The 15,662-nt window shown below is 50.8% G+C and overlaps 1 long non-coding RNA gene across 1 annotated transcript; it reads left to right on the top strand.

The window, feature by feature from the left end:
* Positions 1 to 8,814: 8,814 nt before the first annotated feature.
* Positions 8,815 to 11,781, top strand: LOC109265752 (uncharacterized). Its single transcript, XR_008419564.1, has 4 exons — positions 8,815 to 9,412; positions 9,734 to 9,889; positions 10,491 to 10,553; positions 11,531 to 11,781. It is a non-coding gene; the product is annotated as an uncharacterized LOC109265752 (long non-coding RNA).
* Positions 11,782 to 15,662: the final 3,881 nt, after the last annotated feature.

Raw genomic sequence — 15,662 nt, 5'->3', positions numbered from 1 at the left:
GGGCTGAACAGGGGACACAGCAGCTATAGTGTTTGGCCCTGGTGAGTTTGAGCTGCCTATTGGACATTCATTCATTTACCAGGACTTATGTAGTGACTGCTGTGTGCCTACTCCCTCAGTGAACAACATAGACACAGGCCCCTGCCCGAGGCAGAGGAGCAAGGCAAAAAAAACCCATAAAACAGTGAGTACATTATCTGGGATGTGAAAAGGGCATTCAGAAAAGGCAGAGGGGTGCCTGGTGGCTCAGTCGGTTAAGCAACCGACTTCAGCTCAGGTCATGATCTCCGCAGTTCGTGGGTTTGAGCCCCACATCGGGCTCTGTGCCGACAGCTTGGAGCCTGGAGCCTGCTTCTGATTCTGTGTCTCCCTCTCTCTGTTCCTCCCCTGCTCTTTCACTGTCTCTCTCTGTCTCTCAAAACTAAATAGACATTAAAAAAAGAAAGAAAAGGCAGAGCTGGATAAGGGAAGGAGCTGGTCCTGGGGGCATAGTGGCAGGTGGGTCTCATGCAAAGACAAAAAGGAGATAAGGGAGTTAGAGGACACCATTGGGACCAACGGTTAAAAACAGTCTCCTGCCAACCCGGTGAGTCCTCTCTACAAAGGCTGGGAAGAATTGAACAGTTTTGCTATTGAATAAGTGTTAAGAGATTGCAAGGCAGAAAACTCACCCTCTCACATGAGCTGGGCAGGTACAACCCTTTCTATACACGATCGTGAGAAATGACAACTTGTCCAAAGGGCACCTGACATACAGCCTATTTCATGTGATAATAATACAGGCACCCCAGCTCTCTTTGATTACAGTTTGCATGGGATATCTTTTTTTTTAATGTTTACTTATTTTTGACAGAGAGAGCATGGGCGGGGGAGGGGCAGAGGGAGGGAGACAAGGACCCAGAGTGGGCTCTGCACTGAGAATGGATGCGGGGCTCCAACTCACAACTGTGAGATCATGACCTGAGCTGAAGTCAGATGCCTAACGAACTGAGCCCCTCAGGTGCCCCTGCATGGAGCACCTTATTCCATCCTTTGACTTTCCACCTCTGTGTGTCTTTTTATCTAAAGTGAGTCTCTTGTACAGCATGTCGCAGATGGATCATGTTGTTTTATGCACTCTGCCAATCCCTGCCTTTTAATTGGAGAGTTTAATCCATTTACGTTTAAAGAGATTCCTGAAAAGAAAGGATTTACTTCCACCAGTTAGTCATTTCTTTGCTGTGTGTCTCATATGGTTTTTCTTCCTCATTTCCCCCACTACTGCCTGTTTTTGGTATTTAGTTGATTTCTGTATGGTACCATTTTGAGTTCCTTCTCCTTTCCTTTTCTGTATATTCTTTTCGGTATTCTCCCAGTGGTTGCCTTGAAAGTTACAATTGAAATCTTAGAATTAGAACACCATAGTTTGAAGAATACCAATTGAGTCTCAATAGTGTACAGACATTCAGCTCCTATCCCCTGTTGTTGTCACAGATATGAACTGTGTGCCCACTGACAGATTGCTTCCTGCATTTCTAAATCATATAGGGGGGGAAAAGGACGACTTACAAACCAAAATGCAGTAATGCCAGCTTGTATATCTTTCTGTGTAGTCACCTGTTCTTTCTTCATGCAGCTTTGAGTTAGTGTCTAGGGTCCTGTCATTTTGGCCCTTTAGCGTTTCTCATACAGGATATCTATTTGCGATCAACTCTCTCAGGTCTTACTTATCAGGAAGTATCTCACTTTCCCCTTTGTTTTTGGAAGACAGTTTTTCTGGATACAGAATTCTTGGTTGACAGGGTTTTGTTTTTGTCTTTCATGACTTTAAGTATGTCATCCTACTGCCTTCTGGTCTCCATGTCTTCTAATGAGAAATCTGCCTAAAACCTTTTTGAGGATCTCTTGTATGTGACAAGTCGGTATCTCTCTCGCTGCTTTAAAGATTTTCTCTGACCTTGGCCCTTGATAGTTTGATTATAATGTGTCCTAGTGGGGACCTCTGAGTTTATCCTGCTTGGAATTTGCTGAGACTCCTGGATATACAGATTCATATCGTTCATCACATTTGGGGAGTTTGGGGCCATTATTCCTTCAAATATGTGTACGTCCCATTATCTCTCTTCTCCTTCTGGGATGCCCACGATGTGCATGTGAGTAGTCCTGATGGTGTTCCCTAGGTCTCCCTCGCCCTTCCCTTTTTCTTTATTCTTTTTATTTTTGCTTCTAAAACTGGGTGATTTCAATGGCTTCATCTTCCAGCGTGCTTAAACGTGTTGTAAAGTCTCCCTGGTGAATTCTTCATTTCAGCCACTGTACTTTCCAGCTCCGGATTTTCTATTTGGTCGCTTTTCACAATTCCTGTCTCTTTACTGGAATTCCCTCTTTGTACCTTGTTCCCCTGATTTCCTTTAACTTGTTACACAAATTAAAGATGTTGATTTAACATCTGTGTCTATTAATTCCAGTGTGTGGACTTCTTCAGAGCTGGTTTCTGTATAAATCTCTTTTTCCCCTAAGAACGGGCCATATTTTCTATTTTTTGGAATACTTTGTACTTTTTTGTTGAACACTGAACGTTCTGAGCGTAATGTAACTCTGCAGATCACATTCTCCTGGGGCGTCTGGTGGGCTCAGTCAGTGGAGCACACAACTCTTGATCTCAGGGTTGTGAGTTCAAGTCCCACATTGGGTACAGAGACTACTTAAAAATAAAAAATCTTAAAAAAAAAAAAAGACCACACTCTCCCGCTCCTCATGAATTGTTGAGTTTTGCATATTGAAGGCTAATCTTCCATTTGTTTAGTGACTTTTCCAAACTGTTTATGCAAAGTCTTTATTTCTTGTTACATGTGGTCATTGGATTTCTGGTTCCATTATTTCTGTGATCATTCGGTGACTTAACAGAAATTTCCTTAAATGTGAATATGTGTATCCTCCAGTAGATGCCACAATTGGGAACAAAAGGCAAAACCCAGAAAACTACACTCAGAACTAGTAGGAGGAAGGAAAATAAAGGTTAGCATGGAAATAAGTGACATGGAGACTACAGAAACCGAGAAAATGGGTGAAATCAAAAGTTAGTTCATTAAAAGCATCAACAGAATGAACGCACCTCTTTTTAGTCAGATTGACTAAGAAAAAAGAGAGAAGACTCAGATTACTAAAATCACAAGTCAACTGAGGATATTACTATTAATTTTACAGAAATGAAAAGGATTTCAAAAGCATCCTAAAGGCAACTGTACAGCAACAAATACAGGGTAACCTAAATGCAATGGACAAACTCCCAGCACGCAAGCTACCAAAACCGAGTCAAGAAGAAATAGAAAATCTGACTAGACAAAAAGCAAGCGATTGAATCAGTTATGGAAAACCTCCCAACAAAGAAAAGGCCAGGAGAGAGGGCTTTGCTGGTGAATTCAATTAAACATTTTAAGAAGAATTAACTTCCCAACTCTTCCAAAAAAATAGAAGGGGAAATATCCTAACTCATTACCAATTTCAAAGCCAGAAAGACACTATAAGAAAACTACAGTTCAGGGGCGCCTGGGGGGCTCAGTCGGTTTAGCATCTGACTCTCATTTTGGCTCAGGTGATGATCTCAGGGTCATGAGATCAAGCCCTGTGTTGGGTTCCACACTACAGGTGGAGCCTGGTTGGAATTCTCTGTCTCTCTCTCTCTCTCTCTCTCTCTCCCCTCCCCCACTCACACTCTCTCTCTCAAGACAAATAAACTTGGGGCGCCTGGGTGGCGCAGTCGGTTGGGCGTCCGACTTCAGCCAGGTCACGATCTCGCGGTCCGTGAGTTCGAGCCCCGCGTCAGGCTCTGGGCTGATGGCTCGGAGCCTGGAGCCTGTTTCCGATTCTGTGTCTCCCTCTCTCTCTGCCCCTCCCCCGTTCATGCTCTGTCTCTCTCTGTCCCAAAAATAAATAAAAAATGTTAAAAAAAAAAAAAAAAAAAAAAAAGACAAATAAACTTAAAAAAGAAAACTACAGGGGCGCCTGGGTGGCTCAGTCGGTTAAGTGTCCGACTTCAGCTCAGGTCACGATCTCACCGTCCGTGAGTTCGAGCCCCGCGTCGGGCTCTGGGCTGATGGCTCAGAGCCTGGAGCCTACTTCTGATTCTGTGTCTCCCTCTCTCTCTGCCCCTCCCCCATTTATGCTCTGTCTCTCTCTGTCTCAAAAATAAATAAAAACATTAAAAAAATTAAAAAAAAAAGAAAACTACAGTTCAATACCCTTGTGAGTATAGGTGTCGAAATCCTCAACAAAATACCAGCAAACTGAATTCAGAAGCATCTTGAAAGGATTACACACCATGACCAATTGGGATTTACTCCTGGAACACAAGGGTGATTCAATATCCAGAAATCAATCAATGTAATACACCACATTTACAGAATGAAGGAAAAAAACCACACACGATCATCTCAATTGGTGCAGAAAAAGCATCCTTCTTTCGTGATAAAAATGCTTAATAAACTAGGAATAGACAGGAACTTCCTTGACATGATAAAGGTCACCTATGACAAGTTCACAGCTAACATCACACTCAATGGTGAAGGGCTGGAAACTTTACTCCGGAACAAGACAAAGACACTCACTCTCAACATTCAACTCGGCACCGAGAGTGCTAGCCAGAGCAATTAAGCAAGAAATAGATATAAAAGTCATGCAAATTGGAGAATTAAATTATCTCTATTTGCAGATGACATGATCTGATATGTAGAAAACCCTAAAGATTCCCCCCAGAACACTTCTAGGACTGACAAATGAATTCAAAATAGGACACAAAACCAACACACTAAAGTCAGTTGCAACTTGGGACCTGGGTGGCTCAGTCGTTTGAGCATCCGACTTCGGCTCAGGTCACGATCTCATGGTTCATGAGTTCAAGCCCCACGATGGGCTCTCTGCTGTCTGCACTGAGCCTGCTTCAGATCCTCTGTCCCCCTCTTTCTCTCTGCCCCTCCCCCCCTCAAAAATAACTAAACACTTTTTTAAAAAAGTCAGTTGGATCTATATGCATTCACAAAGAACACTGGCAAAGGGAAATTAAGGAAACAATTCCATCTACGATAGCATCAGAGAAGAATACTTAGAAATAACTTCAGCCAAGGAGGAGGACGACTCCTACGATGTAAACTACAAGTGTGTTTCAGCCTCTGTGGAAAGGCATCTGTGTTCATGGATTGGAAGGTTTAATACTGTTACGATGTCAGTACTACCCTAAGTGATCTACAGATTCGAAGCAATGTCTTCCATGGTGTTTTTGAAGAAACAGAAAAATCTATCTTAAAATTCATATGGAGGGGCACCTGGCTGGTTCAGCTGGTAAAGCACGTGACTCTCGATCTCAGGGTTGTGAGTTCAAGCCCCATGCTGGGTGTAGAGACTACTTAAATAAAACAAATCTTTTAAAAATAATAATAATAATAATAAGGGGCGCCTGGGTGGCTCAGTTGGTTAGGTGTCCGACTAAGGCTCGGGTCATGATCTCCCGGTTCATGAGTTCGAGCCCCATGTCGATCTCTGTGCTGACGGCTCAGAGCCAGGAGCCTGCTTCGGGTTCTGTGTCTCGCTCTCTTTCTCTCTGCCCTCCCCTCACTTGCGCTTCAAAAATAAATAAATATTTTAAGATAATAATAATAGATAAAATTCATATGGAATCACAAGGGAACTGAATAGACAAAATATATACTGAAAAAGACCAAAGTTGGTCTCACACGTCCTGATTTCAAAACTTACTACGAAGCTTCAGCAATCAGGAGTGTGGTATTGGCTCAAGGACAGACACACAGACCAATGGGATAGAATCGAGTGTCCAGAAATAAACTCTCGTATATGTGGTCAATTGATTTTCAACAGGTGAAAAGACCATTTCAAGGGAGAAAGGGTGTCTTTTGAACAAACGGTGCTGGGAAAACTGGATCTCCACAGGCAAAGGAGTGAAGTTGTAAAGTTGTACCCTCCCCGTGTGCCCATCGACGGATGAACCAAACGTTGCGTATCCACACAGTGGAATATTAGCACTGGAAGGAACGAGGTGCTGACACCTGCCTACAACTACAACAGGATGAGCCTCGAAAACACTACCCTCAGCGAAATAAACCAGACACAAACGGCCACAGGCTGTGATTCCACTCGTAACAGCTGCACAGATAGGCACGTGAAGACCACAGGTCACCGTGGCCTGAGGGACGAGGGGTGGGGAGTTTCATAGGTACAGAGTTTTTGTTTGGGATGATTAAAAAGTTCTGGAAATAGGAGCGCCTGGGTGGCTCAGTCGTTAAGTGTCCGACTCTTGATTTCAGCTCAGGTCATGATCCCGGGGTCGTGGGATAGAGCATCACGTTGGGCTCTGCACTGAGCAGGCGCTCTGCTTGTGATTCTCTCTCTCCCCCCCCCCCCCGCCCCTCCCCCACTCGTGCACGCTCTCAAAACACAAATGGTGGTAACGGGTGCACAACAATGTGAGCGTACCCGATGCTACTGGGTTGTACCGCTTCAACATTGTTCAAACGGAAAACCTTACCTTAGGTATATTTTACCACAATAAGACTTTTTCCCCCCAAAGGCTTGTTTTTTTACGTGTTCTCTAAACCCAGCGTGGGCCTCCACCTTCCAACCCAGGGATCAAGAGTTGCGCGCTCTCCTGACTGAGAGCCATAAAGCCTCTCTTTAAAGGACTTGGCGCCCTGTGCGGCACAGTTCACTGTAAGTTTACCTGGTGATTGGGTGGTCATTGCGGCGGCTGTCCCCTTTCATTCCAAGCAAATTTTAAATGACTCTATTTCTGTGACAGCTGGTATCCACTTGGGGCCAGGCTTCTAAGTCCCGAGGGGAGGGGTACCTTCCCTGTTGTTTCCATTTCAAAGAGATCGCTCTGAGACTCTCAAGAAAAACGTTCCTGGAAGGCAAAACTGGCCCGAGGCTTGTTTATAGCTTTTCAAAAAGTTTGCATCCATCTCAAAGGGACAGAAAGAACTTACTAGTTTTTTATAGGAAATGCTCTAAGAGAAGGGAGTGGGAAGTCTTTTTCCATGTTGACAGCAAGGAAAATTCAAGTTTGATTTGTAATTCTGCTCACGACACGTAGAGGAAAAACGTTAGGGGAGAGGGAAGAGTCAGTGCAAAGGCCCGGGGGTGGACACGGAAAGAGTCACAGGACCCGAAGGGAGGGAGGAGGGCGGGGAGGAGGAGGGGCAGAGCGGGCTTCCCCCTGAGAAGCAGTGGGCTTTCTTCCCCCGTGAAGGCTGTGGGAGGGGCCTCGGACTCCGCGAGCAGGGGTGCGGGGCACGCAGAAGCGTGGAGAGCAGAGCCGATGCGAGCCGCTGCAACACCCGGAGCGAGAGGCCAGGGGGTCGCCCTGCAGATGGGGACGCACGAGGGGTTCGGGGCGGGGGCGGGGCGTGTCCTCGGATCCGGGTCCGGGGGCGGGGCGTGTGCTCGGAGCCCGGGGGCGGGAATGGGGTGGGGGGGGGGAGCCTCAGATCCCGGGAAGGGGGTGGGGCGCGGGCTCAGGTCCCTGGGTCGGGGAAGGGGACGGAGCCAGGCGACCTCGTGGTCATCCGCCCCCCCCCCAACCCCCCATCCCCCAACGCGATTCCGAGGGCCGGTTTGAGCCCGGGTCTCGGGGGCAGGCTGGGGAGGGTCGCCGCGCGGCGCGGGGGAGGCAGCCGGCGCGGGCGGGGCGGGGCGAGGGAGCAGCTGCGGGGGTTGGGCCCGGCGACCTCGGACGCCCCCCGAGCGGCTGGGGGGGGGGGGGGGAGGGAGCTGTCCCGGGGGAGGGGGCTGGGGCTCGGCTTCCGGCCCCGGAGGGGCGAGAGCCCTGCGCCCCGTGTGTCGCGGGGAGGGGGCGGCCCTGTGAGCCCTCCCGAGTCCTGTGGGGGCGGGCCTCGGGGGCCAGGGAGGTGGCTCCAGGTCCCCCCTGCCCCCCAGCCCCGCTTTGGCCTTTCCCGGGGAAACGTCTTTGAGGACGTCTCGCTTTTCTCGGCCCCCGGATCCCCCCGCAAATGGCTCTCGGCGCCCCCCCCCCCCCACCTCGCAGCGCCGGCCCTGACCCTCGAGGGAGCCCCCGCCCCAGGGTGCGGGCGCGCCCCGTTGCAGCTGCGGGGCGCAGGCGCACGGCTGCGCCCTGGTGGGATCCCCTGGCGGAGGGGGTCCCCGAGGAGGTGACCGCCCGTCCCCCTCCGGGAGAACCCGCTCCAAAGAGAAAGCCCGGCGCGCGCAAACGAGGCCTGAAATGTATCCTTTAAAAATCTTTTGTTCGGCTGATTTTTAATTATCATTCTGAAAAATTGCCGCTTCTATTTGCGTGGACGGTTTCGTGGACTGTTTGGAGAGTCGTCGCTCCACCGGGATCGAAGCAGTTCCGTCACCCCAAGGACCGCCTCCTGCTGTGGCAGGTAGACCCCCCCACCCCCCCTCCACCCCCGCTCCGCCCCCCTCACCCCCGCTCCGCCCCCCTCACCCCCCCTTCACCTCCCTCACCCCCCCTCATCCCCCCTTCACCCCCTCACCCCCCTTCACACCCCCTCTTTACCACCTTTCACCCCTTCTTCACTCCCCCTTCACCCCTCACCCCCTCATCCCTCCTTCACCTCTCCCTCACCCCTTTCACCCCCCCAACCCCCACCCCCACCCCCTTCGCCCCTTTCACCCCCCCTCACCCCCCACCCCCCTTCGCCCTGAAGCCCTGCTCTGGTTCCCCCCCCCCCGGCGGTGGCTTGGTCTGCCCTGGGCCCTGGCCCCGCCCTCCAAGCGGTGGCCGCCGCAGCAGGCCTGGGATTCACCCGGGCGCTTGTGTGTGAATCCACAGCTTGTTCCTCTCGGTGCCTCGGCGTCCCGCGGTGTAGACGGGTGGCCGTTCACGCACTGAAGAACGTTCGGTTGTTGCCTCCTGTTGCACACAAAGCCTCCTACCACGTTCGTGCCCGGTTTTTGTGTGAACGTGCATCCCGTGTCCGGGTGACCGGCCAGGGCTGGGATTGCCACATCCCGTGTCGGGTGGGAAGCGGGAGCCGAGACCGTCGCCCGGGGGCCGCTGCCCGCCTGCTCCCTCCACAGCTGCTCCCTGGCCTCCCATAGGCCCTGGGGGCGCCTCGTCGGGGCTGGGGGGGGGGGTCTCTGGTGTCTAATGACACCGAGGTCTTCTCGTGGCCTCTTCGTCGTCCCCGCATCCGCTTTGGATGAAGACCTTTCCTACCTGCAGATAGTGCTGTCTCAGTGTGGACACTCTGCGACCCTCCTCCGACACGGGGTTCACAGCACCTGTTTCCTGTGTTCCCTTGACAGTGTCTCTGGGGGAGCAAAAGTCTGCGTGGGGATGAAGTCCAGTTTATCAGTTTCTTCTCCGATGGCGTCTCTGCAAACTCCGAGCAAGCCCGTGTCGTGAAGATCGCGTCCCGTGATCTCCTGCGCAAGTTGTGTATGTTGTGCACTTAAACCCGGGACTCCCTTTGAGCTTACCTTCGCCTGAGGTGTGGACTGGAGGTACGGGCTCCCCCCTCGCGCGTGGCTGACACCGGCCCAGTTCCGTTTGCTGAGACAGCTGCTTGTCCTACGCTGAGCCGCGCTCACACGGCTGCCAGAGTTTTCCGTGGCTCTGTTTCTGGACCACCCATCTGGTCGGCGCCCGGGTCCCTCTAACACCAGTCCCACCCTGTGTTGCTCAGGCAGCTGGGTGGTAAGTGTTCCAATCAGGTGGCTTCCAGCAGTTTTGTTCTCTTTCCAGTTGTTTTACGTCTAGTTCCATTGCTCTTACGTGTGCATTTTAGAATTTGCCCATCTCTGCCTACAAAAAAAAATCTTGCTGGAATTTTGCCTCGTGATGTGTGAAGTCTATAGATCACTTTGAGGAGAACTGACATCTTTGCTATGCTCAGCCTTCAAATTCATGAACATGGTAAGCCTTTCTATTTATGTAGATCGTATCTGATTTCTTTCAACAGCATTTTGTCGTTTTCAGTACTCAGAACCTTTTCGTATTTTGCTAGATTTGCACCTGGACGTTTTGGGAAGCTTTGGCAAAATTTGGGAAGCTTTGGCAAAAGTGATAGTCTGAAAATTGTGGTCTCCAATTATTCATTGCTTGTATCTATCTGGGCATACAGTTGATTTTGATGTGTCAATCTCCTATCCTGCAACCTTGCTTAAACTCACTTACTGGTTCTAAGAGTTTGGTTCTGTTTAAAAAATAGATTCCCTGGGATTTTTCTACACAGATTGCTGCGTTGTCTACAGATAAGGATGGCTTTATTCTTCCTTCCCAATCAATATGCCTTTTATTTCCTTTTCTTGCCCCATTGCACTGGCTGGACTTTCCAGCACTGCGTGAAGTAAGAGTGCTGAGGGAGGGCGCCCTTGCCGTGATCCTAATCCCAGCTGGAAGCATTCAGGCTTTCACATGAAGTACGATTTAGCTGTAGGACTTTTATCAATGCCCTTTGTCAGGTTAAGGAAGTTTGCCGGATATAGAAATCTGAACAAAGATTCTTTTCTTTCAGCACCAAAAAGATACTGTATTACCGATAACAAAGTCTGGCATTCAAATCATCGTTCTTCTATAGGTAACACACATTTTCTCTGGCTGCTTTTAAGATTTTTTTTTCTCTGTTTTTAGTTTCCAGCAATTTGAGTATAAAGTGTCTTGGTGTGGGGGCGCCTGGGTGGCTCAATCAGGTAAGCGTCCGACTTCGGCTCAGGTCATGATCTCACGGTTCGCGAGTTCGAGCCCCGCATCGGGCTCTGCGCTGACAGCTCGGAGCCTGGAGCCTGCTTCGGATTCTGTGTCTCCCTCTCTCTCTGCCCCTTCCTTGCTTGTGCTTTGTTTCTCTCTCAAAGTAAATAAACATAAAAAAAAATTTTTTAAGTGACTTGGTGTGGATTTTTTTCAGTTTTTCCTGGGTGGGATTTGTTCTGTTTTTTTAAATTATAAGTTGATGTCTTTCACCAAACTTGTGAAGCTTTCAGCCATAATCTCCTAAAATATTTTTTGAGTCTCACGGTCTTTCTCCTCTCTTTCCTGGGACTCTAATGAAACAAACATTAGCTCTGTCGTCCCGTGGGTCCCTGAGACGGTTCATTTTTTTAAATCTTCTCTCTTGCTCAGATGAATTTCTGTTGCTGTGTCTTCAAAGTTCATTGACTCTCTTGTCATCTCAGTTCTGGTATTCAATCCCTCCATGAGGGTCTTTTTCCCTTTAGGTTATTCTACTTTTCAATTCCAAAATTTCCATTTGCCTCTTTTTTTTTTTTTTTTTTTTTTTTATGTCTTTCCCTTTGCTGAGCCGTTCTATTTCAATTTGTGTCAAGACTTTTTGCAGTTTCTGGTTAAAGCATTTTAAAAGCCGCTTGAAAGTCCCTGTCAGATCATTCAAACATCGGTGGTATCACATCATCGGTGTCTGTTGTCTTTACCCACGTGAATTGACATTTTCATGTTTTTCCAAAACTTAATCTCATGGGCTAATTTCCCTAAGTTTCTTTCTCTCCATTATTTTCCTGGTACTTTCCAGTTACCTGAGGTTCCTTTTTCCTCCACCAGAAACTGTCCACTTCTGCATTTGTGACGCATTTGGGGCCAAGTGGCAGGACTTAGAGGAAAAACTTCTGCTAATTATCAAGTTCAGCACGGTTCCAGGATCCAAGAGCAATATACAAAAACCAGCCACATTTCTTTATGTTAGCAATGAGCAATCCAGCGACAAAATTGAGAAAAAATTCCATTCACAACAGCATTGAAAAGAAAGTAACTAGGAGTCAGTTTAACAAACGGAGTGTAAGACTTGAGCACTATGCAGCATTTTTTTTTTTTTGTAATGATCTATTTTTGAGAGAGACAGAGCGAGAGGAGAGGAGGGGCAGAGAGAGAGGGGGACACAGAATCAGATGCAGGCTCCAGGCTCCGAGCTGTCAGCACAGAGCCCGACGTGGAGCTCGAACCCACGAACCAGGAGATCATGACCTGATCCAAAGTCGGACGGTTGACTGAGCCACTCAAGTGTCTCTCTTTTTTTGTTGCTTATTTTTGAGAGAGAGAGAGAGAAAGAGCACAATCAAGGGAGGGGCAACAAGAGGGAGGGAGACCCAGAATCCGCGGCAGCCTCCAGGCCCCGAGCTATCAGCATAGAGCCCGACTCAGGGCTCGAACCCACAGACCATGAGATCACCACCTGAGCCGAAGTCAGACGGTTAACTGAGCCACCTAGGCGTCTCCACAGCATTTCTAAGTCATATTAAAGAAGATCTAGATAAATACAGAGACACCCACTGTTAATGGGCTGGAGAACTCACTATTGTTCAAGTGGCAATATTCGCCAAATTGATTAATAGATTGAATGCAATCCTTGTCAAAATGAGAGTGTTTTGGGGTTTGGGGAGCAAAATCAGCAATCTGATCGTAAAACTTGCATGGACACGCAGAGGACACAGGACAGCCGAACAATGCTGAAAGGAAACAAAGTTGGAGAATTTACACGTTCCAATTTGAAAACTTACTACACGGTAACAGCAACAAACACAGTGTCTTCTGGCATAAGGACTGACATATGGATCAATGGAACCCGCGTTGAGAGTCCAGAAATAGATTCATAGATTTATCGCCAATTGATTTTTGACGAAAGTGCCACGGCTTTCGAGGGGGGAAAATGCTCTTTTCAGCAAGTGGTGGCTATGACAATTGGAAACCCATGTAAAAACAGAATTTGGACCCTACCTTACGCTGCACAAAAGTTAACTCGAGATCAACCATAAACCCGAGTGTAAGATCTGAAGCTGTAAGATTTTTGAAAGGACACAGAAGAGAAAATCTTCGTGACCTTGAGACTGGCAGCGTTCTTAGGTGCAACGCCAAAAGCAGGAGTCCATGAAGGATGAATCCGAGTTGATCAACAGTGCAGATTCTGTGCTTCAAGTGACGGTAAGATAACGAAACTGGGATAAAATGTTTGCGGATGAGATGTAATAAGGGATTTGTCTCTAGGACACTTGCAGCTCAAATATAAGACAAACATACGCTCTAGGTTATTAGGTGTATTTTACAGCAATTGAAACCAAATATAAAATTTAAAACAGTAATCATAAGACAACCAAGCAAGTAAAAAAACAGGCAAAAAAAAATGTTATTAGACGTTTCATCAAGGAAGGAGGAGGAACGCTGGGTATCTTCTTTGGTGAAATGTCTAGTCCAATTTGAAAAGATGCTCGGCACCGGGAGTTATTACGAAAATCCGAACTGAAAGCGAACGCGTCACCACCTCGCACACACCAGGGTGGCTGTACCACGAGGAAGGCCCGACGCACGTGTTGACAAAGCTACGGAAACACCGGGACCCTCCTACGTCACTGGTGGGAGCGTAAAACGCGCGGCCAATTTCTTCCAAAGTGAACATAAATTTACCACACGACCCAGGATTCCACTCCCAGGTGTTTACCCAAGAGAAACGACAACGTATGTGCACACAAGAGCTCGTACAGGAAGGTTCGTAGCAGCTACATTCGCAATAGTCAAATTGTGGAAACGACCCGAATACCCGCCAACCGGTGAACAAACCACGTGTGGTGTCTCCACGCCATGAAGCACCGTGACGGGAACCAACACGGGCGAACTTGGGGACGATCGTGCTCGGTGAGAGCAGCCAGACGGCACATATACTCCACGTGGCGCAATTCCGTGTGCGTGGAACGTTCGGAAGAGGCAAGTCTGTGAGGACAGAGAGGGCGTGGCTGCGGATGGTCCAGGAGACCTGGGAGGTGAGGGCAGCGTTCTAAAGTTGGACTGTGGCGGTGGTTGCACAACTGGGTAAATTTACTAAAATCACTGGATTGGGGGTGGATCATTGAAACTGTTGAAAGTGGGTGGATTTTATGGCATGTAAATTACACCTCAATAAAGCTGTTTTAAAAATACTTCTCAGGGTTTTTCTTTTTTAGATTTCCATTTGATTCTCTGAGCAATGTTTAAAGTGGCTCAGAGCATGCGTTTAAGGAGTTTGTTTTTCATTAAAAATTTAGCTGAAAGCAAGAGCCTGACCTGGACCCTGCCCCTGGGGCCGTGCCCTGGTGGAGGTCTGTGCCACGACCGTCCCTCCCACGTTCCCCCCGCCCCCCCCCCCCCCCCCCCCCCCGGCAGGGCGGCCACCCCAGCACCCTGTCCACCCCCCTGTGCACCGCGGGGCCACCAAGCGCTGAGCACTCCCCACCCCGCCTTTCCCAGGACTGCGGGCCCTCCTGCCCCTCCCCACCCGCTTCAGGACCACCACCACCTCCTCCGGGAGGCCCTCCTGGATCACAGCTCCAACACCACCTCTTAGCACTCCCCACCCCGCCCCGCCCCGCCACACACACCACACTCACCGCACACCAGACACCGTGTACACACACACACACACACACAAACACACATGCACACCACATGGTGCGTCTACTGTCGTGCACACTGGGCCTCCTTCTGTAGGGACCTCGCAGAGCTTGGCCAGTTTGGAGGCCGCGGGGGGGAGGGGGGGAGGGGCGGAGGACAGGGCTGGCCAGGCCCGGCTGGAGGGAGCAGAAGGCCCCAGGCCCAGGACGTGCCCGCCTTCAGAGACATGGAGACCTGCGCCGTTGCTCCCTGCCTGCCGCCCCGTGTGGGACCAGAGGGGCGAGAGAAGTTGGGGGGCCCCCAGGTCGCGGCCGGTGGGCAGGGCCCGTGTCTCGTCACCTGGGCTCTGATGGCAGAGGAGGTCGGGGCCGTCTGACCGGGTCCTGCCGGCACCTGCCCACCCGGACGGCCACAGCTGAGTGGCGGGCGTGAGGGGAGCAGAAACCGGGGGCCCGCGGGGAGTGGGGAGCAGGGCCCAGGGGGTGTGGCCCCAGGGAGGCGCCAGGCACATCGTCCACGGTGGGGCTGGGTGAGCAGCACAGGCCGCGGTGGATGTGGCCCCGAGGCCTGGGCCACAAGTGCCCCCTCACCCCCCCAGCTGCCTTGGGCTCTGCCCTCCCAGGACGCCTGCCTCCAAGCCGGGGCTCACCCCCTCCTGCCCGGTGGCCTCCAGAGACGGGACCGCTGCGGTGGGCCGGGGAGCGAGGCGACAGACATCCTGGCCGCGTGGCCACGCGAACCTACTGCGCGCCGGCCCCTGCCTTCCTGGAACCTGGCGGGCCCCACCCGCCCCGGGGTTCCCCATCTCCAGCCCTTTTCTGCCCAGGCGGGAGTCAGGCGGGGGAACCCAGCGCACCCAGAGCCAGGCTTTCTGTGGGTCGCGGGGCCAGGGAGGCCCTCGTGGGGGCTGGGTTCGTGGTCCCGGAGACGGTGTGCCAGCTGGTCCTCCTCCGACACCTGGCCTGGTTTCCCCCCTCCCCCCACACCGGGGTGGTGGCAGGACCCCGGTTTCCCTGGGCTGCCGCTGTTGGTTCCAGCGCCCCGGCCGGCTCGGGGCGCCCACGGCTAATCCGCCCATCAGCTCTTGATAGCTGCGGGCCGCAGCCAGGCATGGGGGTCAGGTGCCGGGCGGGGTGGCCGCGTGAGGTGAGAACAGGGACAGAATGTCCCAGAGACGAACCAGCACGGGGGTGGGGAGGTCAGTGGGGCATAGCTCTGAGTCCCCGATTGCCCCTGGGCCTCGAGTCCCTGCTCACCACGGGCAAGAGGCCCCCTCGGGCCGGGCCGGGTCTCTTGCACTGGCCTGAGCCAGAGCGGG

Source organism: Panthera pardus, unplaced genomic scaffold (assembly GCF_024362965.1).
Source record: "Panthera pardus isolate Hobbes unplaced genomic scaffold, ASM2436296v1 HiC_scaffold_6, whole genome shotgun sequence".
NCBI lineage: Eukaryota > Metazoa > Chordata > Mammalia > Carnivora > Felidae > Panthera > Panthera pardus.
The sequence above is the reverse complement of the archived record's forward strand: the minus strand, read 5'-3'. Positions and strand labels throughout refer to the sequence as shown.